Here is a 27891-nt window from a genome sequence, read left to right as displayed (position 1 = left end):
TGAGACAACAACTACAAGGCAAAGAGAGGGGAAGAGTGCTAACAGGAAATGGCCTGGGCTTTTGAAACTCAACACCCTCCCTGTGACAAACCTCTACTAACAAGGCCACACCTCTTCCAACAAAGCCACACCTCTTCCAACAAGGCCACACCTCTTCCAAAAAAGCCACACTTCTTCCAACAAGGCCACACCTCTTTCAAAAAAGCCACACCTCTTCCAACAAGGCCACACCTCTTCCAACAAGGCCACACCTCTTCCAAAAAAGCCACACCTCTTCCAACAAAGCCACACCTCTCCCAACAAGGCTACACCTCCCAAAACAAGGCTATACCTCCTAGTCCTTCTGAAACAGTTTCACCAACTGGGAATCAGACATTCAAATATATGAGCTTTTGGTGACCACTCTCATTCAAACCACCACAGCTTCCAAAACCTTGAACTAAATAAAGCCCTTTTCTTTATAAAGTATCCAGCATCAGATACCTTATTATAGGACTAGAAAATGAAATATGCCATGTGCCATGACTTCTTTCCTTTTATGAATTTTCTCAAGCATCTGTTCCTTTTCTCTGTGCAGATTTCTTCCCCTTTTTCCCTCCCTTTCATGCCTCCTCCTCCTCCCTCCTCCTCTTCCTCTTCCTCCTCCTGATCCAGTTAGGGAAGGCTAAGAAAGTAGGGAAATAAAGAGCCCATATTCTGATTTTAACTACATGACCATACCTGTTGCATAGGTGGCTCTGAGCCGATTAACTCCTCTAAGGTGAAGTTTTCTTGGGTAAGGTTGCTGTTTAGGGTTCAGCTTCAGAGGTGACTGTGGGTCCCTGGTACTGGAACCAACCCTGATTTTTCCAAAACTGGCTAATTTACAGCCAAAGAATCGTGACTTCCCCCTCCCTACCCCCATAAAAAGAGCAGAAAGCAAGTTGAACATCAAAAGCCTCTTTAAAACCAACATTTTGATGACTTAAGAGTATATGAATGAGAAACATACGGCTTGAATTTCCTCTACGATACACAAGGGCTCTTTCTGGACTCACTTTCCATTGCTGCCAAGCTAATGATGAGAGTGGAAGTTGCCCAATTCTCACATCATCAACAGATGGCTTCCCATATTTGGAAAAATTTCACGTGGCACAGGAAGAAAAGTGCCAGCTCCTCCAAGTAGTCTCATGCCTGGTGGTGACCTCTTTTGCATATCCCATCCGGGGTCAAGCGGAAATTTCAATCCCAGCATCCTTGAGGCCTGTGGAGGTAGGACCTGCCTTTCTAGAGCTGGTAGTGGGTAAGCAAAAGGATCATGGGCGTGGGCAAAGATCCTAGTCCAGGATCTAGTCCAAGCTTCCCCACTAACAAAGCCATATAAGCTTTAGTTTCCTTACTGGCACGGTGGCCTTGCTCTGTCTCTGCTAAAAATCAGAGGATAAATGAGATGGACACCATACAGAATCTAGCTCAAGACACAGCCAAGAATTGTCGGCTCTGAAAGGGACAGACATAGAGGGACACAGCCACACACTTCATCCTGTGAGGGACAAAGCAACAGCTGGCTTCTTCTGTCCTTCCTGGTAGAGGAAGTTTAGACTATTTTAGTCTGATGGCAGGACAATCCAAGATGCTTGGTCCTTGATTTTGGTACTGTAGGGAGGAACCCTACACAGGAACAAAGTTTCACTGTTGAGCCCAGGACATATTTATTGTCAATGCAGTGGAAGTCCCCATTTTTGCAAGGCCAGACCTCACTTACAAAGTCATTGAGGGTTGGATGACATCTTTACAATTGTTTATTACACCTGCTTGTGCGTGTGTGTTTATGCATGTGCGTGCACAAGCACATGTGTAAATATAGGTGTTCAGTGGGACACAAAGTGTCATAGTGCCTGTGTAGTGGGCAGAGAATACTTGAAGGAGTTGGTTTTCTTCTTCTACAATGTCAATTCTAGGGGTCAAACTGAGGTCATCAGGCTTAGCAGCAAGGACTCTTACCTGCCTAGCCACCTTGAAGGCCCAGAGTGACATCTTTAAAATGTTTCCAACCCACTTGCTTTGACAGAGAAAGATACCTCGAAGTCCCAGCATACCATGCAGGCAAGGCCTGTAACGGGAAGTGCCTCCCATCCCCAGGCAAGCAGCAAATGAGGTCTGTCTGGGCTTCTGTGGCAGAACCAGGCCCGGCGGACACACAACTGACCACTGTGGGTCCAGCTTCCCCACTAATATTTCTTTATGATGAATGGGGCCGGCAAGGTGCTCACCAGACAAAGAAGACTGCTGCCAGGCCCGACAAAGTGAGTTCAATCTCTAGAATCCACATGATGGAAGAAGAGAGCCATGTATTGTCCTCTGACTTCCGCATACATGCTGTGGCACATGTGGACACACATAAATAAATAAATAAATACATAAATAAATAAATAAATAAATAAATAAAATTTTAAAAAATTTAAAGATGTCACCCAAACTCTCAGCCATTCACTGTTGACTTTGAAAGGGAGGGATGGTCTTGGGAAAATATAATATATATTTAATATACATTTTCTATTAATGTAATATGTAATTTATGATGACTGAACATTGAGTAAGGGCATGAGGGTCGGGGTGGGGAGAGCCAGCACAAATAGATGAGTGGCTTCTGTATGATACAGAAAGACTGCTCACTGTCACTGCAAGGAAGGAATAGGAATTACTGTTCCGCCTAGAGCTTTCGAGGTCTGTGCACAGACTATTAGGAACCTAACCTCTCAGCTGGATAGAGCCCTGCGAGTAGAAGATAGAACAGACAAGGACCTCATCTTCAAGGGGTATATGATGCAAAAGATACTGCAAATGTGAGAAGCATTGGAAGGAGATGTGGATACTCCAGGAACAGGTGGCACCTGATCTCGGAGAGCTTGGTACTCAAGGAGGACTCTCAGAAGAAAGTGGAATATAAACTGAGACTGAGAACCAACAGGGTAACCTAGGAAAAGGAGTCTTAAACTCTGGGGAGCTGTTAAGAGCAGTCAGATACAGGAAACTGCACATGCAATGGCCTTGATTGGTACATGCCTTAGTTAGGGTTTTATCTCTATGAACAGACACCATGACCAAGACTACTCTTATAAAGGACAACATTTAATTGGGGCTACCTTACAGGTTCAGAGGTTCAGTCCATTATCATCAAGGCAGAACATGGCAGCATCCTGATAGGCATGGTGCAGGAGGAACTGAGAATTCTACATCTTCATCAGAAGGCTGCTAGCAGAATACTGACTTCCAGGCAGCTAGGATGAGGGTCTTAAAGACCACACCCACAGTGACACACCTACTCCAACAGGGCCACACCTTCTAATATCGCCCCTCCCTGGGCCAAGCATATACATACAAACCATAACAATACATTTGCTTGGAGAAAAATCTTTTAGATGTTTCATTTGACCTTGCTGTATTAACAGATTTATAGACACACACTACATAGTCTCTTGGGTTTCTGGGCTTCTTCAAAATTATAGTATATGACAAGCTATATTTAGGAAAACAATATTGTTAGTGACGCAGTGAGAGTCTGACGTTTGCACTTTTAATGTCTATTTCTTTATCAGTATTGTCTCTGAAGCTCTTCCTCCCATCCTTCACTGATGTGGATGACACAGGACTATATATTCTAGCAGTTAAGGGCATGCATTGGAACTAGGCTTGATCTCTTCTAAGCCTGGGAAACATTTGTCCCTCGTCCTGTTCCTTAACCCGTATAATGAAGTTCATATAAACGCCTGCCTGGAATCGTGAGGACGGAAGGGAGGCAGACGAATGTGAGAGAGGTGAGGTCAGCACTGGTGAATGCTGAGTATATACAACACAGGCTGGTGAGGGGAGTTACTACAAATGCCATTGGTTTGCTGGTCTCAGTGGGCTGGATCCGTGGCCAAGTTAGTTGAGATGGAATTAAGTAAACTGTAACATGCTAGGCCCTGTACTTAGATTGCCCCTTTCTCTCATCATCTCATGCACGTGAGTATGTGTATGCACACAGGTGTGTGCGTGCGTGTGTGTGTGTGTGTGTGTGTGTGTGTGTGTGTGTATGCACAGAGTTTTCAGAGAAGGTGAGGGAAGACAAAACGGAGTTTCTGAGAGAATGATCTGGATTTTTAGTAGGATTATAAGCATGAGAGGTTACTAATTTCCTTTAACTGCTGACCCCTCAGGTGACCGTATGTATAGGAAAGTAGATTCTATGAGCCGTGACTCAAACCACTCTGAAAAATTGCATTACATTCTGGTGTCGCATTTCAAGAGGAAGAAACTAGGAGCAGCTAAGGCAGGAGAGTGCCAGCAAAGAAAAACCAGGTTGCACAAGGAATACATGGAGGAACTGGTATTTGCAGCCATGAGGAGCCACCTCACACCCCCACCTCCACCCCCACCCCACGCCAGCAAATGTTGTCTTTCATTACAAATGGAACCCCAAGTCAGTGTCAGGTCATGTTTGATGCGTTGCTATAACAACCAGAAACCCTCCGAGTCAGGCTATATAGCTCTAAGGTAGAGTGCTTGTTTAATGTTCACGGGCTCTGGGTTCAATTCTCCAGCACTGAGAAAAGAAAGAACGGGTTTGTTGTTTGTTTGTTTGTTTGTTTTTTAAGAAGAAACTGTTTCAATGTGTTGGTGGGTGCTGAGGTTATCCACCTGGCCTGAGACAGTCTCATTTTCCAGTTACTGGAAAGTTCAGTTGGTGGCTCATACAGGACCTTTCCAGGAATGTCCTTACCTGAAGTGGTGCTTCCAGCTATGTGAAAGAAATGAGAGGCCCAAGCTCCCCGACACAAACTGACACCCAGCTCAGGATGCCTTGGGGACCATATTTACAACCATGGTGGAATTTCTATTTCTATTTCTACTCTGCCAAATCCCACTATACTTCTTTTTTTAAAATAAGGACGTCTCATCCATCAGCCAGTCTAGAGGCATGAGCATATAAGCAAGCAACCTCAGACAGATGGTCGGGTTAGGAATGGGGAACACAGAGTGATATAGGTACACCCAGGAAAGACTCATAATCCACAAATTTGTCCCCCCCCCCAAAAAAAAAAACATGGCTAGGGCAGCTGAAGAGATGGTCTAACACTGGCTATTCTTCCAGAGGACCCAGGTTCGACACTCAGCACCAACACAGTGGCTCACAACTGCCTCTAACTGTAGCCCCACGGGATCTCATACTCTCTTTGGCCTCAGTGGACATCAAATAAGCATATGGTACACAGACACACATGAAGAAATAAAACCAACCGTACACATTGTGTGTGTGTGTGTGTGTGTGTGTGAGAGGGGGGGGAGGGAGAGAGAGAGAGAGAGAGAGAGAGAGAGAGAGAGAGAGAGAGAGAGGCTTCTCGGAAGCTGGGAAGTGAAAAACCATGGCGTCAGCTTCAGCTGCTCCTACTCAGGGCTTTCTTGTACATGAAAGACAGGGCTAGAATGCCAGCTTAGGCCTCTCTCTCTCTCTCTCTCTCTCTCTCTCATTCTCTCTCTCTCTCTCATTGGTTTGGTATGGTTTGTGAATTTCTAACGCCGTACCTTATGTACCTTATGGCCTAATCTGTTTATTTTCCAAAGGCCCTGACACCACATACACTAACATATGAATTTGGGAATTATTGTTCCGGATACATGAACTTGGGAGGGCACATTAAAAACACATCACATGCCGGGCAGTGGTGGTGCATGCCTTTAATCCCAGCACTTGGGAGGCAGAGGCAGGTGGATTTCTGAGTTTGAGGCCAGCCTGCTGATCTACAGAGTGAGTTCCAGGACAGCCAGGGCTACACAGAGAAACCCTATCTCGAAAAAACAAAAAACAAAACAAAACAAAAAAAAATCACATTCAAAACAAGGGGGTGTGTTAGAGGAGGTGAGCTGATGTGAGACTCAATATGGGGATCAGGGAATGGGCAAAGCTTATGTTTAAGATTGAGGTCATACTACACTAAAGTGCTATCATCTTATTGAGAGCCCAGGGCTGTGCTGAAAGGACCTCAGGGAAGGAGGCTGGCTCTGCTTGGCCTCTTACTGGCCCTTGGATCTCTGCTCAAGGCTGCTCAAGGCTACAGGGACAGAATCCCTAGTTGTCCATTGCTGGACACATTAGAGGTACATCAGAAGTAATCTACTTTGGAGGTATTCAGTCTTCTTACATCCCAGCTACAGTGAATTTGAGCTCAGAGATTAAAAACTGATTCCTTTACAGGAAATCAAGAGTTCTGCCAGGACCGCCCAGTTGAGAAAATCGGAACAAGATGCCTCATGCCGTTGATGAACTCCCAACTCTCAGAGCCTCGAGGGAAGTCAGGAAGATGGGCCAGCATCCCAGGCACTCCCATGTTTGTTCTCAGCTGGGCTTCACCTCCAGAATGTGGGAAGTTCCTGGCTGTTATGGCATCCACAACTAGAAACTGTCCTGGGTCCTGTGATTACAAATTGTCTCTGTCAAGAGGCAGAAGCACGGAGTGGTACTGTCCCACTCTGTCTTGCAACCAACTGTGACTGTGGATGAGACACTCAACTTGTTCTTGTTGTTGTTACTTTGTGGATGTCCTTTATTTTTATTTTTTCCTGGTGTTGGAGATCAAATCCAGGGCTTCACACATAACCTACCACTTATGTTATACCATCAGCCATGGATCTTGAGGTTTTCCTATGTTTGTTTAAACGGTTTGGTTTGTCATTTCATCCATCCAATGAGATTATTGGGTTTATGACCTAGACTGGATAGGGTTGGGTTTTTTTGTTTTGTTTTTTTTTTTTGGTTTTTTTTTGTTTTTTTTTGTTTTTGGAAGGAAATAAGAGAAGTTTACCTATGAACAGACAGACTCTCATGTGATAGCTGGATCTCTAACCCAACAAGGCTTCCTTTACCTAAGACCATCGCCCACCCAGGGAGGGGAGCAAGATGTCGCTTCAGAACCATTCTGATCTTTGCCTCTGGATCCAATCAACGTGATGCTCAGTCTTCCTGCTGGTTTGTTGGCTAGTTGGGGCATGTCATACATACCTGGAGTCTCTTGCCTGAACCCCTTCTATGTTCTCAGCACAAACTTTCTCCATAGGACAACATTGCACCCACTCTTTCTCCCAAACCACCTTAAAATGTACATGATAGTCACCTTTGATGGAGTCTTCTGGGCTTCATGAGCACCCATCTTAATTTATACCCACTTAATAAGCAAATATTAACTGAGTGATTACTAACTTACATGCCCAAGAATATGAAATGGTTTCTTTTTTTTTTTTTTTTTTGGTTTGGTTTTTCGAGACAGAGTTCCTCTGTGTAGCCCTGGCTGTCCTGGAACTCACTCTGTAGACCAGACTAGTCTCGAACTCTCAAACTCAGAAATCCACCTGCCTCTGCCTCCCAAGTGCTGGGATTAAAGGCATGCGCCACCACCGCCCGGCAAAATATTTCTTAAAATAATAAAAAAAAATAAGATTTTAAAACTTGAGGTTTTCTAGAATTAACGGTTTTGTCCATTTCCATACTTGTCTCCTCAGCAGCACTGTATCTAAACGGAGGGAGAAGCAAAGCAAAAAGAGACAGAAGTCTTTGCTTGTCTTCGCTACTTTCCTATAGGATGCTTTTGTTATCGTTGTCCTTTTACTGTTCTCAAAGTAAGAGCTTAACAAAAGAGAGAAAGTGTCAGTACCCTTCAGAACCTTGACCTGCATTCCTAACAAATGCACTAGACTGTGTGTTAAGCCAGTGAGTGTATTTGCTTCTCACCAGCCATGTGACTGGGTATTGCGATGATCCCAAGCTGTCTCACTTGAAGCCTGCCCCCCAAGAGTCTGCCCTCATCGCCATCCCCCTAGACATTTCCCTCCTTGCTCCCCACTCTCAGGTCTACCAGCTGTGACCTCCAGCAGCCCCATCTTTACAGGCAGGGAAGTGAGGATGGGAAGGCAAAAGAGATTCAGAGGAAGAACCAATTTATTGTATAATAACTCAGCCTCTGGAGGGAGAGAGACAGAGATAGAGACAGAGACGCAGAGAGAGAAGGAAATGAAAAAAAAAACATAATCCGTTTGTCTTATTTAGAATTTCTATTGCTGTGATAACAACATGACCAAAAACAACCTGGGAAGGAAAGGGTTTACTTTACTTATCTGTACACATCACAGTGCGTCATCCAGAGAAGTCAGGGCAGGAAGCAAGAGGCAGGTGCAACTGCAGAGATCACGGAGGAATGCTGCTTAGTAGTTTATCCAACATGACGTGCTCAGTCTTCTTTCTTATGTACCCTAGGAGCACCAGCCCAGGAATGGAACCCCCCACAATGGACTGGGACCTCCCTCCCTCATCAATAAAATGTACCATATCCGGTGGGGGCATTTTCTCAATTGAGATTTCCTCTTCCAAAATGATTCTAGATTGTGTCGAGTTGATCTAAAAACTAGCCAGCCCACCCTCTTAAATATCTCTTAAATATCTAATAACCACCCCCCCATCAGAACCTATCTTATAAATACTCTGCAACATCTGAACATTTCTACGTTGGAGACCAAGCTTTCAGAACACAAATTCTTCAGGGACATGCTCAAACAATGTGGACTAATACAAGAACTGGCTACCTACTGTTGTACATGTGGCTCAAAGTAATACATGTTTATTGTGTCCCAGCCTATCTTGGTCAGGAAGTTAGGCACAACACAGTGGTGACTCAGGCTTCTCACAAGGATACAATTAAATTTTGGCCGGGGTTAGGGTCTCATCTGAGGCTCAAGTGGGGAAGGATTGTCAGCAGGATTTAATCCCTGAAGACAGTCTGAGACAACTCTCATTGTGTCTCGTCAAGAATGTCAAATTCCTCAAAAATGTTCACCTGCTTCATCAAAGTGTAAAAACCAGGAAGGCAGTAGAAAGTCAGCCAGCAAGAGGTAAGCCACAAGCCCATGTGTCTTGGACTTTGTATTGCTGTGAAGAGGCACCATGACCATTATAACACTTAGAAAGAAAAACATTCAATTGGGGCTGGCTTGCAGTTCAGAGATTTAGTCCATTTTCCTCATGGTGGGAAACATGGTGGCATGCCGGAAGACAGTGCTAGAGAGGTATCTGAGAGTTCTACATCTGGATCCACAGGCAGCAGGAAGAGACACTGAAACACTGGCTTGAGCATCCAAGACTTCAAAGTTCACAGTCAGTGACACACTTTCTCCCAAAAGACCACACCTATTCCAACAAGGCCATATCTCTTAATAGTGCCACTCCCTATGAGCCTCTGGGGGCCATTTTCATTCAAGCCACCCCTTGGGCTCCATAGGCCTATGGCCATATCATAATGCAGAAATGCATTCAGTCCAACTTCAAAAGCCTCCATAGTCTATCAGTCTGAACCTTGTTTAAAAGGCAGGATTCAAAAAAGTCTCTTTTGAGACTCTAGCAATCTCTTAACTGCAATCCGTTGTAAAACTCAAAATTCAAAACCAGATCACGTACTTCCAACATACAATGACACAGAATATACATTACTATTTCAAAAGGCAGGAAAGGGATTGTAGTGAAAAAATACCAGACCAAAACGAGACCAAAATCGGCAGGACAAACTCCAAATTCTGCATCTCCGTGTCTGATATCAAAATGTTCTTCATTTCTCCAACTCCTTTCATCTTTGTTGACTGCAATATACTTCTTTCTCTTGGGCTGGTTACACTCCCTATTAGCAGCTTTCATCTGCAGGTACCCTATGGCTCTGGTATCTCCAATATTTTGGGGTCTCCAAGGCAACCCAGGCTTCCCCCTCACAGCCTTACACAATGACTTCTCTAGACCTTTATGCAGGGACACTCCTGATACATGCCTGGCCTCAGCAGCTTTCCTTAGTCACAGAGGGAGATTCCGTAACCCCTTTCTTGTATCCTTGACTCTAAAGCCAAAACCACACAGCCAAAGTTGCCAAGTTCTACCGCTTTGGGGCTGGATACGGTTCCTTCATTCAGTTACATTTTCATTAGTTTTCTGGTTTTGATGGCTTCCTTCACTGCCTAAGACTGGCTATTCTGAAACTCACTCTATAGACCAGGCTAGCCTTGAACTCAGTGATCCTCTAGCCTCTGCCTGCCCAGTACTGGAATTAAAGACATGTACCATGCCTGGCCCTAAGCTTTTCTTTAATTCCTTTTCACAAGTTGGAAGCTTAACTTGGTGGGTTCTTGCTCTGAGGTCACTGCTCCCTTTCTTCCACTTAGCACCAGGCTTTCTTTAATCTGTTTATACTTCCTGGTGCCCCCTTTTCTTTTCAAACTGTACATTTTGTATTTTTTTCCTTGCCAAGCTTGTTCCTTTTCATTGTAGATCTATATAAAACTGTCTACTAATAGCCACACACCGGAATCAATGCTAGGTTGTTTTGAAATATCTTCTGCTAAAGATATTAATCCCTAAATCTTCAATTTAGCCTCAGGAAGATTTTTTTTTTTTTGGACAAGAGCAGAAAGCAGCTATATTCTACGCCAAAATATCACAATATCACTAGGCCACATTTTTTTCTTCTGAAACCTCTTGAGCTAGGCCACCACAGTTCAAATCACCCTCAGCATCACTGTCTTCCATGTTCCTACTAGTATTGATCATTAACCATCCTACTGCTTTCCCAACCTAAAGTACCAAAGTTCACATTTCTCCTAACAAAAACATGGTGTGGCTTAGCATATCAATACCCCACTCCTGGTACTAACTTGTATCTTAGTTAGGGTTTCTATTGCTGTGAAGAAACACTATAACCATGGCAGCTCTTAAAAAGGGAAGTATTGTCTCACAGCCATTGCAGTACATTGAGCTCCATAGAGACAGCGCCGGGGCAAGCGAGAGCCGGACGGGCACTGGGCGACTCTGTGCCTCGCGGAGGAAAATCAACTAAACATGGGCAAAGGAGATCCTAAGAAGCCGAGAGGCAAAATGTCCTCATATGCATTCTTTGTGCAAACCTGCCGGGAGGAGCACAAGAAGAAGCACCCAGATGCTTCTGTCAACTTCTCAGAGTTCTCCAAGAAGTGCTCAGAGAGGTGGAAGACTATGTCTGCTAAAGAAAAGGGGAAATTTGAAGATATGGCAAAGGCTGACAAGGCTCGTTATGAAAGAGAAATGAAAACCTACATCCCTCCCAAAGGGGAGACCAAAAAGAAGTTCAAGGACCCCAATGCACCCAAGAGGCCTCCTTCGGCCTTCTTCTTGTTCTGTTCTGAGTACCGCCCAAAAATCAAAGGCGAACATCCTGGCTTATCCATTGGTGATGTTGCAAAGAAGCTAGGAGAGATGTGGAACAACACTGCAGCGGATGACAAGCAGCCCTACGAGAAGAAGGCTGCCAAGCTGAAGGAGAAGTATGAGAAGGATATTGCTGCCTACAGAGCTAAAGGAAAACCTGATGCAGCAAAAAAGGGGGTAGTCAAGGCTGAAAAGAGCAAGAAAAAGAAGGAAGAGGAAGATGATGAGGAAGATGAAGAAGATGAGGAAGAGGAGGAAGAAGAGGAAGACGAAGATGAAGAAGAAGATGATGATGATGAATAAGTTGGTTCTAGCGCAGTTTTTTTCTTGTCTATAAAGCATTTAACCCCCCTGTACACAACTCACTCCTTTTAAAGAAAAAAATTGAAATGTAAGGCTGTGTAAGATTTGTTTTTAAACTGTACAGTGTCTTTTTTTGTATAGTTAACACACTACCGAATGTGTCTTTAGATAGCCCTGTCCTGGTGGTATTTTCAATAGCCACTAACCTTGCCTGGTACAGTCTGGGGGTTGTAAATTGGCATGGAAATTTAAAGCAGGTTCTTGTTGGTGCACAGCACAAATTAGTTATATATGGGGACAGTAGTTTGGTTTTTGTTTTTCTTTTCTTTTGGTTTTATTTTTGGGTTTTTTTTTTTCCATCTTCAGTTGTCTCTGATGCAGCTTATACGAAGATAATTGTTGTTCTGTTAACTGAATACCACTCTGTAATTGCAAAAAAAAAAATTGCGGCTGTTTTGTTGACATTCTGAATGCTTCTAAGTAAATACAATTTTTTTTATTAAAAAAAAAAAAAGGGAAGTATGAGGCTGGCTTACCATTCAGAGGTTTAGTCCAATATCAGCATGGTGGGAAGCATGGTGGCATGCAGGCAGACATGGAGCTGGAGAGGAGCTGAGAGTTCTACATCCAGATTGGCAGGCAGAAGAAAGAGACAGTGAGACAGCTTGAGCATCTGAGACCTCAAAGCTTGCCCCCAATGACACACTCCCTCCAATAAGACCTCATCTACTCCAACAAGGCCATACTTCCTAATAGTGTCACTCCCTATGGGCCTAGGGAGGCCATTGTTTTTTCAAACCACCGCATCACGTAAGCAAAGAAATGAAAGGCCATCATCTTCATAAAAGTGAGGTCTGAGTCCTCACCCATACTCAAGAAGGCAAGTATGCAAGTGTGAATACCAGTAAGTGGGGACCACTGAGGGGGTCACCTAAAAGACTGTCTGCCATAAGAGAGGAAACAGAAGGTATCCACTGAGCCTCTGAAGAATGGCACAGGCAAGCACAAATGTCCCCTGCCAGACCAAGTTGGGTGTGTGTGTGCTAGAGTTGAGGTCCAGAGTGAATATTTGCTTGCTTTTCTTTTTCTCTCTTTCTTTCTTTCTTTCTTTCTTTCTTTCTTTCTTTCTTTCTTTCTTTCTTTCTTTCCTTCTCTCTCTCTCTCTCTCTCTCTCTCTCTCTCTTTCCTTTCTTTCTTCCTTCCTCCCTCCCTCCCTCCTCCTCCTCCTCCTCCTCCTCCTCCTTCTTCTTCTTCTCTCTCTCTCTCTCTCTCTCTCTCTCTCTCTTTCTTTCTTTCTTTCCAACTTGACACAAGCTACCATTATCTGGGAAAAGAAACCTCAGTGTCAATGGCAAACCTCTCATTGACAAAAAATTATGTCTTAACCCACCAAAGGAACTCTTGAGCCTAGGATGCTCCCAACACATTGGAGATGCTTATGAAACAAAAGCAAAGAGCTGCCTCCCCTCACACCACTCAAAATATAAAAACGAGCTGGTTTATAAAGGAAGGCTCCAAAAGAGATCCGACAGAAGGGCTCGTACCATCAAGGTGTGTACAGCAAATGCTCACGGGAAGAATTACAGAGAACGGACCAAGCAAAGGGTATGAGAGCAAGGAACACTTACCTGTTTATCCATGGTCTCCTGGCATGCCCCCCATAGAGTGTTGTATCAGAGAGCATCTGTAAACGTATCTGTTTTATATCTACAATGAAAACTGAAGAGTCTTGAGCATAGTTAACTTGGACAAAGTTACATAGCTTAGGCGATGTTCTGGGGTGGACATATGAACAGGATGAGAGAAAGAAGGTGTTAAGACAAAAGATGTTTTCCAACAAATGGTCCTGAGACAGCTGGATATCCACTGGCAAACATACAGCGTTACTCACTATTTCATGCCATATACAAAAATCAGTGCCAACTGATCAAAGTCCTAAATGCAACAGCGAAGCCTACATGACTCTTCAATGAAATCGAACTTAGAGGTAAGCAGAAGTGTTTGTGGGGCTTTCCTCATGGATAGAATGGAAGCCAGGGCTTCACACACGCTAGGTAAGCATTGTATGTCTGACTACACCCTCACTCCCTTTGTGATTTTTGAACTAAACATTTTCTTAAACACTGAAAGCACCAGCAACAAAAGGAAATGCAGATAAATTGACCATCACAAACATTTAAACCTTTGGTTGCTTACAGTGGCAACCAAAGTTGTAATCTCAGTACTTAGAAACCTGAAGCAGGAAGATTTTGAGTTTGAGGCCAGGATGACATAGCAATACCCTGACTGAAAAACACAAAATAACAACAACAAGAAATAATAATAATGATGTTACATATTATATAATATATTATATATCATACATTATATACTTACATTTGTATCATATATTTTATATATTATAATTTTATATGGTATATATGATTATATTAATATATTATAATTATATATTTAATGTATGACATATAATTATACAATATGTAATTAAATAATATATTTTTATGCATCAAGGAATACTAGCAAAAAAGTTCTGGAAAATACAAGTAACATAATGGAAAATGTTGCAATTCATGTCTCTGTGGGACTTCCATATAAAGAATTCTTATAACCCAATAATAAAAAGATAAGTGATGCAATTCAGAAATGAGTTAAAGATCACATGAATATTTCTCCAGAGGACGAACACACGGCCAGTAAGCACACCCAAATATTTTCAGCATCACTGGCAGCCATGCAAATTCAAATTAAATCTATAACAAAATAGTATTTCATTCTTCGAGAGTGTCTAAAAAGAAGAAGAAGAAGAGGAAGAGGAGGTGTTGATGTTGGTATGGATGTATATCAAAAATATTAGAGTTGACATAAACCTGCTGCCAGGCATATAAAACGGTGCAGCTTCTCGAAAACAACCAGGCAGTTTGCCAAAGGCCAAACCAACTTATCATGTGGCTTATACCCAAGACATGAGAGTCTTGCTCCACAGGAAAAAAAAAATGTGCACCAGTTCTCAAAGCACTATTACTCACTCATAAAGTTCCCAAAGTAGAGCCTTTCCGACATCTGTTCATTTGTCTATCTCAAATGAATGACTAAAGTCAGGCATATCAATTCCATGGGGGACTATTCAAAAGACGTGAAGTAAGTTCTTACAGGTGTGACAACATGGATGAGCTTTGAAAACATCATGCTATAACTAAACCATGAAAGCAGACGATTCTGTTTGTATGTCTAAAATAGGTTGATCTTTAGGCCTTACAAAAAAAAAAAACTGAAGAAAATGGGAGGGTTAAAGGTGACAGTTGCAGAAATCTGTGGCTATACTAACATCCACAAGAGGTTTTCAGAGGAAGAAGAAAGAGAAGAGGCCAGACTTACCCTCCTAGGATAGCAATAATGAACTTGGGACCCTGAACCTCCTAAAGGCACCATATGAGAGGATTTGTGTAGGGTTTTGTTTGTCTGTTTTCTTTTTAGAACTACTACTTTCCTCACATTTTCTAGAGAGTCAAACCACAAATATACAATTCCTGCCTTCAAGCTGTCTTGGAAGGATTCTGAAGATCTTGGGGACATCCCTGATGAAGCCCCTTTGAGTTGCCCTCCTGGTTTGCTGTGAGAGAGGCAGCCTTCCTCTCACCTCCTCTTCAAGGTCAAATTTCATTTCGTGTCTGGTTGTTTAATCTCTACTCAGCTGTGTGGAGTTGGGTTAGCCAACAGCTGCTCTAACCACCACCCAGAGCCCCGAGGCTCTCACTGGTCCCAGCCCCTTCCCCTCTGTGACATTCGGCCAGTCAGCCTTCTCTCTGTATAAACCTGCCTGCCAGATACCCCAGAAATGGCTAGCTGTTCTCTTTCCAGCATTAGAGGAGAGTGCAAGTAGCTGGCTCTAGGGTCCTGTTCTCCAATGTTGGAGGGACCTAAAAGTACAGTCACAGTTCTGGTCACCTGAAGATAGTCTAGCTTTTAAGGCATGGCCAGGGACTCCGACCTCCATTCTCACAAAACGTACCATGGTCTAAGGCTCATTTCATTGTCTCCGCAACCAAAGGGGAACGGCCATGGCTGCCTGGGAGTAAGCTCTCAGCCGTCCCTAGACTCACCTTTCTCAGTGACAGGCTTCGTTTTTCTTATAAGCACCAGGATTGTTCATCTCTCCAGGCCTCACTTCCCACCTCAACAAAGATCCTCAGAGAGTAGGGTCCTCAGGCTCCCACCAAGCAATGTGATTCTATTTAAAGACTACGGTTACATTTCTCAGTAGTTCGGGCAAACCTTACCCTTTTCTCCCTGAGGCTGAAAAGTCCTGCCTAAATCCTCAACACTTTTTCTTCCACCCCACATAAGGCCTCTCTCCCCTTAAAGATCACAAACCACATCTTTAACATCTTATAATGTAAGCCAGGCAGAGGAACACACACCTGTAATACCAACACTCAGGAGGGCAACAGAATCAATGCAAGCTTATCAGTTTGGGCTACAAAGTAAAACCTTATCTCTAAAACATACAATCCCCAAAAAGGAAAAGGAAAAACTCTATTTTATATTTCTAGTCCTTGGTAAAGAGTGGGTGGCCTTGCTTTGGCTTGTTTTTTTTTTTTTTCCTTATGTTTTCAAAACAGGTCTTGCTATGTAGCCTTGGATGACCTGGAACTTGATATGCAGACCAGATTAGCCTTGAATTTTTGATGATCCTCTTGCCTCTACCTCCCAAGTTGTAGATTAAAGGAGAACCACCATGTCCAGCTAAGAAGCCCTGGCATGATTAAGCTAAAGGTGCCAACTTATTGTATAAGATGAGGAATCCTGCAGACCTTGGACCTCTGCATGTGGGTGGGCTGAAGCCACCTTCTTCACAGAAGTAGGGCTAAGGAGGCAGACCTCACTGAAACCTCCATCGAGGGTCAGCCAAGAACTTGCAAGGCAGAGGGAAGAGACATCACTTTCTGTTTATTCTCAGAGCATCTTATCCGTCTCATGTACAGGAAAAAAAAAACCCTTCACGAACCCTGTTTCCTCGGTTCCTAACAGAAAAAAAAGTGCTCTTTTCTGCAGAGGTAAACAGCAAAGTTGGGGCCTCCTGACTTCATGGCAAGGATTCTTTTTATTTTAACACACCACTGTGAATAGCACAGACATCTTCAGTCATGGATCATTGTCTTTCATTCCAGTGTCCATGGCTGGCACCAGGACCACAGGTAGACTAGAATGAGACAATGATTGGTTCACAAACACTGGATCCCTGGATGCTAATGGCTCCTATTAAACAGCATGTGTGTGTGTGTGTGTGTGTGTGTGTGTGTACGCGCGTGCCTGTGTGTGTCAGGGTGATGGTGGGAATCTATGACATTGTTTGGCAGGAAAACTTCCAGAGTCACGTGGAATCGTTTGCAGATCTCAGTTCTGTTTCCTCTTGGGAGGCTGTTTACTCTCCATCTCATTTTGCAATACTGATAAAGCTGTTATCACTCAGGGTTATTTGGCGGGCCTGAGAGGGACGTGTAGTGTAGAGTCAGGCACCAGAATGCTCAAGAGGCAAGGGTTGGGTTTTTGCACCCCCAGTTTACCAGTTACCCTGAGGCCAATTGGTCTCACTTTAGGACCTAAGACCAAAATTACTAAGCATAGTTGGTTGAAGAACCTCCATAGAGCTTTTTAAAAATTTTTTCTGAGCTAGGGAGTTGCCTCAGTGGCTAATGTACACTTGGTACACGAGCATAGGGCCCTAAGTTCAGATCCCCGCCACCCACATGAGTAGCTTGGCATGACAGTGAGAATGTAATCTCTGGGCTTGGAGAGGTCGGAGCGACGATGACCCCAGAGGCTCGCCTGCTCAGTATAGCTAGTATCTAGCTAGTACAGCTAGTATAGCTAACTGGTAAGCTCAAAGTCCAATGAGAGATTCTGGGTCAAACAAGGTGGAGAGTGATAAAGGAAGATACCAGACATCGACCTCAGATCTCCACTGGCACATGCATGGACACTTACCCGTACCTCCCACCCACAGGCACACATATTACATGCTCATGCAAATAAAAAAAATAAATTTCCAAGATTCAACCCCAACCTATTGACAAGAGGCCTGGGAACTCAGGTTTTTGGGAGTTTCCAGGTTTGTGGTCATACCTCCTCTCAAATCCAAAGCAGCCATTTATCTATCAAAAATCCTGTGAGGGACAACAGAGGGTCAGGAGATCCACTAACTGCTAGCCCATACCCTCTCCCCACACTCTTTCTCTTGACTCCAGCTCTGGCATTCTGGACCAGACTGTGGTAGGTCTCTTCTGAAGGAGCCACCACTCTTAATGAAAGGCTAGACTGACAGGAGGGGTCGAAGTTCACACAAGCTGCACCGCCTTCTGTTTCATTTACAAGTGGCAGTCACCTCATTAAACTCGGTCTCCCTTCACCCTACCCACCCTCACCCCATAGCCCACCCCTCACATCCTACACCCAGGCCCCTCCTTCCTCAGCTTGGCTTGGGCAGCAATACAGAACTGGATTAGATATTTTGGGGCCCAGAGGCAGACAGAATAGCTCACAGAGACATCTGCCCACATTTTCTTCGGCAAGCTTGCCCCCATCTCCAAACGTTCCCAACATCTGGCATAAAGAGTGCATTCAACAGATGTTTGTTAAACTCAAGTATTTATGAATGCATATAAGTTGCAGGGTGGTGGCCATGGCACAACCTGAACTTGAGACTCAGTGAAGATTCCTTCAAGTAGAGTCCTTTAGAGCGAGAAAGACACACACACCTGGAGGGGGACTAGACCCTGGCGATCTGCTATGTGCCCTTGCCGACTTTTCATCTCTTTGACCCTTTTGGTCTATGAATGCAAGGTACTATGATGATTAATAGCTCACAAGAATGAACCCAGCTTAGCATGGTACACTGTAGCAAGTAGGCTAACACTGTTCCCTTGAATTCCCAGCATTTGATGGGGACAGAGCATCACACAGAATGGGCTTCGGTTCTGGGACTGCATGAAGGCCCCTGTGGTTGAGGAATGACATAGAAAGACCAAATTGAGACTAGAAGGAGGGACGTTAGCCAGGTCAGGCAATGGCAGGGTTGTTGCAAAGAAGCCATTAGTGACGCCTTGGGCAGGACATTGGCTGGCATGCTCAACGAGGTCTCAGAGAAGGCACATCTGGTATCTTCTGTGAGTGACAGGTGAGTGACTGGACCTGAAGCAGAGAAAGTCCAAGAGAGGTCAGCTGGATGTAGCCACTCCAGGACCTAAGGAAGAACTCCAGGTTGCAGTTAGGGAGCAGAGGAGGCTGCAGAGGGACATGAGGTGGTGGTGGTGGTGGTGGGGAACAAATGGTTCCATTTAGTCTATGTAACAATTCCTGAGCCTACCAAGAGCTCCATATCAGCCCCACTTGTAGAATCACTCTTCTGATCCCTGGGTAATGCCCTGAGAAATGCCTTCTCCCTTTGTCTGGTGGAGAACATCATCTCAGCTCTGCCTCCTGGGGCTGATGTCAAACTTGAGAGAGGCAGTGAGCACTTGCATGCAGGAGGCCCCAGCTGAGGGGCTGCTCAGTGGAAAGACAGGTTTCGTCTGTCCTTAGAGTTTGTTTGTTTGGGCAGGGTGGACTAGATTAGGAGCTAATGCGCACTCAAGCCCATAGAGTGTGCCTGAAGCATTCTGGAGAAGACGATGTCATAGTTTCTGTAAAAGGTATTCTTTGGGCTTTGGTCAGTGGAACGAACGATTCTCCTAGAGTCCCCGACCAAAGCTCAGTCAAACCCCATCACCCATACAGGTTCTGTACACACTGTGGGCCACCTTGTCACTAGCCCTGAGCTGTGTAGGCTGTCATGGGACGTCTCCTAAGATGGGCTTTCCCTGGTGAAGGGGAGGATAGAAAGGGGATGGGGCTAGAGCTGCCACCCAGAGTAGGGGAGGGAGCCAACATTAAGAACATGGTCACATCTGAATGTACTCACCTAAGACAGAAAAGATGAAGAGGAGAGAGCTGTAAAGAGGAAGGAAGGGGCTCTTAGTAGGAAGAAGGTACTAGAGTAGCAGAAGGGGAAGGAGGGACACTGCTACATCTTCAGACAGCAATGGAGGTAGGGAGTTTGGGGAGGGGAAAGAACAGAAAAGGGGGAGAGGGAGAGGGAGGGATAGAGGGAGGGAGGAGCAGGTAGGGGAAGAGGGAAATGAGAGAAGAGATTACAAGAGGCCAGTGAACACAAAGAGGATTGTCACTAGCAGGCTTCGGAGCTCATCCTGCTGTGGTCAGACGTGACATCTGTGGGCCCTGGAATCAGAATGGAGGAGTGTGCCTCCTTTCTCTCCTTCCTGACAGGAATAGCTCCAAGCCTTCTCCACTTTTTCTGAGGTTCTGAATATGGGCAAATACTGACTGGATCACAAGTCTGAGAGGGACCCACAAAGAGCCAGCCTTGTAGGACAGACAGTTGACAGCAGGACAATGAGACTCTCTGGAAATTATAAGAAGGGCCCTAAGAGCTGCCAGCCAAACTCTTTCCAGGACTACAGGGGACCCAGTTGTGAAGATGGGAGACCTTATAGCCAAAAAGGTCACCGAGCTTTCCTCTCCAGCAGTCTGTTCCTGCCCAGACTCCACACTGCAGTAACATCAAACCACATGCAGACCCACTGTGCTGCTCATTCCTCTGGGGTACCCACCTTCTACCTAGAAAGCCTGGAATTCTCCCCTCCCACACTGAACTGCTCTGTCTTTGATGTCTCGGTGTCCTGTGTGTACCGCCTGGGATATACCTAATGCAGACTCACTTGCTGGTGCTCCTAGGATACCCAACATAGCCCACAGGGAGTTGGACCCTGGGTGACTTCGATGGAGACCACGACTCACTGATTAGTTCTCTACTTTATCTCTGTCTTTTCAACTGGACGACTGCAAGTCCCCAGATACAGGAATTGTGCTGCTCGATCCTTTTAGCTCTCTTTATTCAGATAATTACTGCAGAGGGGTCAAGGTTGTGCAGCAATCAAGGTAACCCTGGGAATTCTTCAGATACTCCCAGGATCCTCAGCTTCAGGAACCAGGGAAGGAAGTGTCAGGTCTGTGGGGGCTACAGGCTGTTCAAGGGACTGCAAAGCTGGAGACATGCCCCCAATCCTTTTCTAGTACCCAAGAGTCTGGCCTGGAGTCCCTTCAGATTTCAGAACAAGCAGAGGAAACAGATAAAACTGGAGAGCTGATGATGAACTTTTTCTGAAAATACTGAGGCCATCAGAGGAGGCTTGAGCAGGAGCCTCTGAGGGTGTGGGGTTTTCTGCCAGACTGAAGCATCATGCAGCTGTTAACTCCATACTCTGGGGAGAGGGCTGCCTGCAGCTGCCTGACCTTCACCCTGGCCCCATCTTAGGGTGGCTACCTGGCCAGATGGTTTAGAAAAGAACTGGACTAAGGCATGGAACTTGGAGCTCCCAATGCCCAGAACTTTTTAGGAAAGCAGAAGGGATGGGAAATTCCATGAGGGTCGCACTTGATCCAGGCTATTAGGTATAGAAGGACATAGAAGCAGGACCCATGCTCCTCTCTGGTTGGGAAAAGGTAGCAACAAGTGTCCTGCCCAATGCTTAGATATGTATTGCAGCTAGTGTGTGTGTGTGTGTGTGTGTGTGTGTGTGTGTGTGTGTGTGTGTGTGTATAGGTCACTCAAGCCACATCAAGTATAGGCTTCATGCTAAGCATTTTTTACCCAATGAGCTATCTCACTGACTACAAGTCTCAGACTTTGGTGTCACCTGCTTAACCTCAAAACTTGCTTTTGTCATCTCTGTTTGTCATCTTCCTTCAATGGAAGAAGGAAGACCTCCAAAATCTCCAGGGTGAGCTTCTAAGGAAGCTCAGACTCTGGTTCTTGGGGGCACCTGGGGTAATACTCAATGTGCCATCAAGTGTGGTCCTGAGCCCAGAGTCCCACAGCATCACACAGGGCAGGCAGGACAGGGATGGAGTCCGTTGCTGAAGAGGTGCACAAAGATGGCTGTGTTCCTCTCCACCCATCCTCCCAGTGGTCCTGTTCCCAGGCATGTTGAGCTATGTGTATGGCATTTTCAGTGATTACCGGGACAAGATAGCGGCACTGACAGCTCTTGTCAAAGTCCACCCCTGCTTTATTCATATTGAAGAAGGGAGGACAGCTTAATTCCATGGCTCAGACATAGGGCTGCCTACCAGACATTGTGAGGCCAACTGTGACCCTTGTCCCTCCCCTACCCAGGAACTGGGCAAGGAGAACAAAGGCCCTGGTGTCCCCTCTCCTCTCCTCTCCTTACTGTGACCCTTTCTTTTCCTCTTTCAAATAGGTACCGATAACAGCTAAAATTGTCCAGGGATGAGTGATGGTAGGCACTTAGGGGGATGGGAAGAAAAACATCACATGTTTGGCATAGCAACCTCAACCCTCCCCCATCCCACCATTGAGAGAAAAGGGGAGAAATGGATGTCAAGTCTCAGGGTAAGGGGTTCCTTTAGCCCTAGTATTCTGGGCTCTGAATATGAAGACGAAACCATAGTGTCTGCTTTGTGTAGTCATTTCAAACTACCTCCTTGGTCTCAAATAAACATCTCAAGGAACTTCTGGACAATTGGAGAAACTGTGTGTTTCATTATATTGCCTGCTTCCAGAGTGGGGGGCCTCAGCTGGATGTCACCCATGCCGTCTGCATCCTCAGCTCCATCTTAGGTGGGGGATGCTTATTCTCAGGTCTAGCTCTCAAGCAAGCTTGAGTGCTCATCACACTTGGTCCTAAATAAAGGATATTACATGCCATCTTGAACCTAGGTACCACACTCACTAGGGATGGGGTGCAGAACCCCTTCCTTTTCTTTTGTGCTTCTTCTGATCCTCAAACTGTTAGGGCTGTTCTACATTCTCCCCAAGACTCTAGAAAAACAGAAGACTGACTCCCACCCTAAGGAACCTAACCAACCCTGATACCCCGTCCTTTCTAGAAAAGTTGGCGGAAATCACAGAACACCTTTCAAGATGCGCAACAATACAGTACCTTGGCACGCACACTCCCATTGCATCCTCCTTACGGCCTGGACACAACCCAGATGGCAATGTGCCCAACCTGATTTTCCCATCTTCAAATTTTTTCCTTTTTGGAATATGGTGAAGATTTAATGAGATCTCACAGATATGGCACACACCGCCTGCTATGGGATTTTGTTGTTAACAGCCCCAAGTGTCATCCACAGAGTGAATCCACGGGGCTGAGAATGGAGGGGCATCCAGGAACGACATAGAATGGTCAGGACCTTGTATGTGGGGCCCACTTTGGAAACCAAATATACACGCAGTCAGGATTCTAAGCTGAGTCCGAATACCAAGTTCAGTTCTGTTCTCTGAGATGCTAGAATTATGAACTCCAGGCAAATAGCCTGGAGGTATCATTCCTTCTTCCAAATAAATAATTTCAACTACCAAACTCATGGTCTTGGAAATAGAAGGGACCTCAAGATTGCATTATCTAGAGACATAGGTCATAACCTCTGTCTTATCTTCCTGTTTGGTAGACAAGGACCTTGAGGCCAAGAGAGACTGTGGCACAGCCAGCTAGCAGCAGAATGGATATAGAGACATGACTGGCTTGTCTCCATGATAGATATGATCATCCTCCTAGCTCTAGCTACATACCTCCATCTTTGCTCAGAGCTCTGCATAGCCAGCACCAAGCTGGGATCTGGGAAGATGGGGAACAGATTACGAGAAACCTGTGTTAGCTCTGACAACACTTGGTTCATCAGGACAACACAGGTTGAGAACAAGGATTCCAAAGTGAGTCCAAACCTAGTTCTGCTGCATACAGACGTGGCTTTAAGACATCATTTGGCCCCTCTTGGGCTTTGTGTATTCCCCTCAATGAAATAGAATATTCCTTGAACAACTATTATTGAGAGCCTTAAGTCAGCATTTAGGACATTCTGAACAGGTAAGGGATGTCAAACATGAAATTCAATTTCTATTCATTTTCAGGCCTTGGTGAGTGGGGAAGGCCAGGCTCCACGGAGATCACAGACCCTATGAGCTTTCTCCCTTCTTGGCTTTTCTTCCTAAGTCATGGAAGGAGGAGACTGGGGAAATCTGGTTTAAACTCAAGGAGGGGGCAGGGAGATACTGGAGAGTTGGCTCAGCAGTTAAAAACATTTTCTGCTCTTCTAGAAGACTCAAGCTAGGTTCCTTAGTACCCTGGCCAGGCAGCTTGTGACTGCCTGTTAACTAATTCCAGGAGATCCTAAACCTGGCCTCTCTGAGCATCCATACTCATGAGACATATACTTGAACACACACACACACACACACACACACACACACACGCATACACACACTAAAAATCAGAGAAACTTCTATAAACTATAAACTTAAGGCTGACTCCCAGTGGTAACCCCGCCACCACCATCATATCTGTCCTTCCATCTCTGTCCCTACTCCTCTCCTCTTTCTACCAGTGAGGGTGGCGGTCCTCTCTAGTTGGCAAGTTCCTTGCAACTGCGGGTGTGCACTCAGGCCTACTAGGTGCCGTTAGACGTCAAGGTGAAGAATCCAAGAGAGTGCCCCCTCTGTACAGTGGGATGTTCCACTTCCCGGGGGAAACTGTCTTCTCTGCTTCTAAGACTTGGGTATTTTCTGCATAAAATGCTCACTGTGTGTCACTTATGCTCACTGTAAATGATGCAGGCAGGTGGGTCTGGCTGCCACGCACGGCCACGCACTGGTATTTGAACCAGAAGTCCCGCGATGCTGCCTAGATGGGGGAGGAGGAATCTGGTCACAGAGAATCAAAAGATGAAAGGAGTGATGAAGACAGACGGGCGTCTTCCACAGAAGCCCCGCCCCCCTCACCTCCTGCTCCCTCCCTGACCTTGCGGCTCACTTCAAAGTGGGGACCTCTTCCCACAGTCTGAACTGTCCAGATCATAGCTCCTGGCTCCTTGATGCCGCTGATGGACAGGTGGTAATAGCTCCCAGAGTGCTGAAAGGGGATGCAGATTTCAGGTCTGAGTCAGCCCGTGCCTGGCTGTGTGTTGGGGGAAGCTGCTATCCCACTCCTGGGTTTCCGGTGGTGCATTCTCTGGGTGCCCTCGGGCCATCTGACCAGCTGCAGAAGAGAATGCGTGGTAGCACTGAACCCAGGGGTCAAAGGTCTGCAGATGCAGAAATTGGGAGGTGCAAAGACCTGAAGAGCTGAGGGACCCTACGTTCCTGTCAGACTGGCATTTGGGGCAACAGAGAGCCTGTGGAGAGAAACACAGTGAGGCCTGCCTGGGAGGCGTTCCTCACCCAGTAAGCAATGCAAAAGGAGAGAGCAGCCAAAATCCATCCTTAGATCAGGAGCTTCCAAACCCGGCACCTTTATTTTTCCCTCGGCTGTTTACTAGATGATTAACTAATAATTTGAACGATATTACTGAGTGAAAATCATGCTTATCTACCAGCTAGTACATGTGATCGAAGGAGAAGGCAACTTATTAAACACTGAGCCCTAGTTAACTAGCCAAGAGCTAGAGACTCGATGTCTGACGTAAGCGGCTGTATCGCCAAGGCGAGCACATATTCCTGCTAGGCCTCTTGTTAGTTAAGACCAGCTGAATCAAACTCTCCATATTTTCATATCATGAGCCTCTTATCACTGAGTCTGAATCAAATTCTATTTCACATCCTCTCCAGCAACCCCAAAGCATGGCCTCGCCCTGTGAATTTCACCTCGTCACAGTGGAATAGAAAAATCAAGTTCAGGCTAGCCAAAAAACAATAACAGAGGAACAAGAGTCACAGCACTGGAGTAGCCAAAGTCAAGTTCATCAAGAGGGCAAGAAAGACAAAGAATGATTTGTGGAGAATATTTGGTATTTGGTTAAAACCTATTCCCACTTTTGGGGAGGTGGAAATAAGAAATAGGTAAAATGTGGTGCAGTACTGCCATCTGGTGGCAATATCAGATGATTCATGTAACAGTGTTATAAAATGAAATCTTGCCCTATGATACTGTTTATAATTCAATCCACTGTAACCTTCAAACAAAACTAAAGAAAATTTGCCACACCATGAGGTAATAAGATTCTTTCCACAAGTGGCTTTGGGACGATCAGCTGGCTAGTCAGACTCCTTCTTTACCCCATACATGCAAATGAGCTCAAAAGGGCTGAGAGACTTATATGTGCTGAAGGTAGACAGTCTTAAAGCTAGAAGAGCAAGTATCTGTGTTTTGTGTTAGCCAGTAGTTGCTGAGAAAAAGCAGAGTTGACATAAGTCAACATGAAGTCATCCACACGGGAGCACTTTCATTTTACAAGGTGTGGTGGTTTGAATATGCTTGGCCCAGGGAGTGGCACACTATTAGTGTTGCTTTATTGGAGTGGGTGTGGCCTTGTTGGATGAAATGTATCAGTGTGGGGGTGAACTTTGAGGCCCTCCTCCTTGCTGCTTAGGAGACAGGCTGCTGCTGGCTTAATGATACTGGACTCAACCTTAGAACCTGTAAGCCAGCCCCTATTAAATGTCCTTTATAAGAGTTGCCTTGGTCATGATGTCTCTTCACGGCAAAGGAAACCCTGACTATGACACAACGTATCAGTGGGAAAGGAAAGACAAGCTACAGAAGAGCAGAAAATATTTGCAAGTTATATCCTGACATGCTACTGGTATATAAGGAACATATTAATAATAAGAAGGCAGACCACTTCAAAATGAACAAAAGGTTTAAGTAGACATTTCAAATAAAACATTTAAGGGGGTAATGAATGCACAAAAGATGCTTGGTGTTATTGATCATTGGTGAAATGTGAACTGTTTTTTTTTTTTTTAATGACATGAAAATCATTAGTGCATGGTTGATATTCCTGTCATGGCGGATGGTAGATGGATCTGGAAGTACACCCCCTAAAACTCAGGCCAATCCCGAGTTAAATAGGGAGGGAGAAAGGGGGAGGATCAGGGGAGGATCTGGGGAGGCATGCTTAATTTGCTCCACCCTCTGGCCTTCATTAGCATGTAAATCCTTAGGCCCAGAGGCCTCTAGTCACGCCCTCTACCTGTGCACTTTGGGAGGGGCTATAATGGCCAGCCTATGTGACTGAGTTTTATGGAGACTAGCCTGCTTTTCAGGACCCTGGGTTCTAGGGGCGTGCTGAACTCCTGCCTGTTCTCATGCAGAGTCTCGGAGTTCTAGGCAACTGCCCAGCCATGACCCAGAATACCCTTACGCAGTCCCACAGCTGGGATGTAATATATGAGAAAAGAATAAATAAGAAAAAAAAGACATGAAAGTGGAAAGTGGGAACTGTTGGGAGTGGGAAGTAAATAAAAGAAGGGGATGCTGGGAGAACACGATCAAAATATCTTACATTCATGCATGAAATAAAGAATACATTTGAAATAAAAGAAAGGATGAAAAGGGAGAAAGCAGGCCTGGAGAGATGGCTCAGCGGTTAAGAGCACTGACTGTTCTTCCAGAGGTCCTAAGTTCAATTCCCAGCAACCACATGGTGGCTCACAATCATCTGTCATGGGATCTGATTCCCTCTTCTGGTGTGCGTGAAAACATAACACACACAACACGCACACACACACACAAATGAATAAATAAAAAGGGGGGAGGAGCCTTCCCATTGCTGGTTACAACGTGTATTAGTAGATTCAGAATGGAAATCAACATGAAGGTTCCTCAAAAAAAAAAAAAAAAATAGGGGGCTAAAAGATACTCAGAGGTTAAGAGCATTGGCTGCTCTTCTACATGACCTGGGTTCAATCCCCCAGCACTCACATGGCAGTTCACAACCCACAACCATCTGTAACCCCAGTCTCAGGGATCCTAGGCCCTCTTCTGGCCTCTGTGGGCACTGCATGTGCACAGTGTGCAGACATCAAATAAAAATCTCAAAAAATTTTAAATGAAAAAAAATAGAACTTCCTTGAATCCAGTTCTACCACTCTTGGGAATAAACCTGAAGAAATCCAGTCATCAAATCACAGAAGTATCTGTGCAACCGTGTTTATAGCTGTACTGTTGAAAGCCGTGATACAGAATCAGTTTAGATGCCCATCAGCAGATGAATACAGAAAAATATGCACTATATTGTTATAGCCGTAAGGGAGTTTCATTCTTCCATAAAGAATAATGAATTCACTCTTGTTTACATTAGATCTGCACTCAGATTGTCCTATGACAGCTCAGTTCATCTATCTAGAGCCCCCTAAGTACCTAACCATGGAAATGCCTGAAAGTCAGCAAGAATGAAGACCCTAAAATCCCTCTGTTTCCCTAATGTCAGCCAGAAGCAGCTGACTAGGTATCAATTTCCCAAAGGATTTTATAGTCTCAACTTTTAAGGGGGAAATGTTA

At 45.0% G+C, this 27891-nt stretch overlaps 1 long non-coding RNA gene across 1 annotated transcript; it reads right to left on the bottom strand.

Moving 5' to 3' along the window:
- Positions 1-22653: 22653 nt before the first annotated feature.
- Positions 22654-25561, bottom strand: LOC114628216. Its single transcript, XR_003712463.1, has 4 exons — positions 25504-25561; positions 24424-24784; positions 23340-23602; positions 22654-23232 (listed from the first exon to the last, which is right to left on the bottom strand). It is a non-coding gene; the product is annotated as an uncharacterized LOC114628216 (long non-coding RNA).
- Between the last annotated feature and the right edge of the window lie 2330 nt (positions 25562-27891).

The sequence above is a fragment of the Grammomys surdaster genome, unplaced genomic scaffold (genome assembly GCF_004785775.1).
Source record: "Grammomys surdaster isolate TR1022 unplaced genomic scaffold, NIH_TR_1.0 266, whole genome shotgun sequence".
NCBI classification, from domain to species: Eukaryota; Metazoa; Chordata; class Mammalia; order Rodentia; family Muridae; genus Grammomys; species Grammomys surdaster.
The sequence above is the reverse complement of the archived record's forward strand: the minus strand, read 5'-3'. Positions and strand labels throughout refer to the sequence as shown.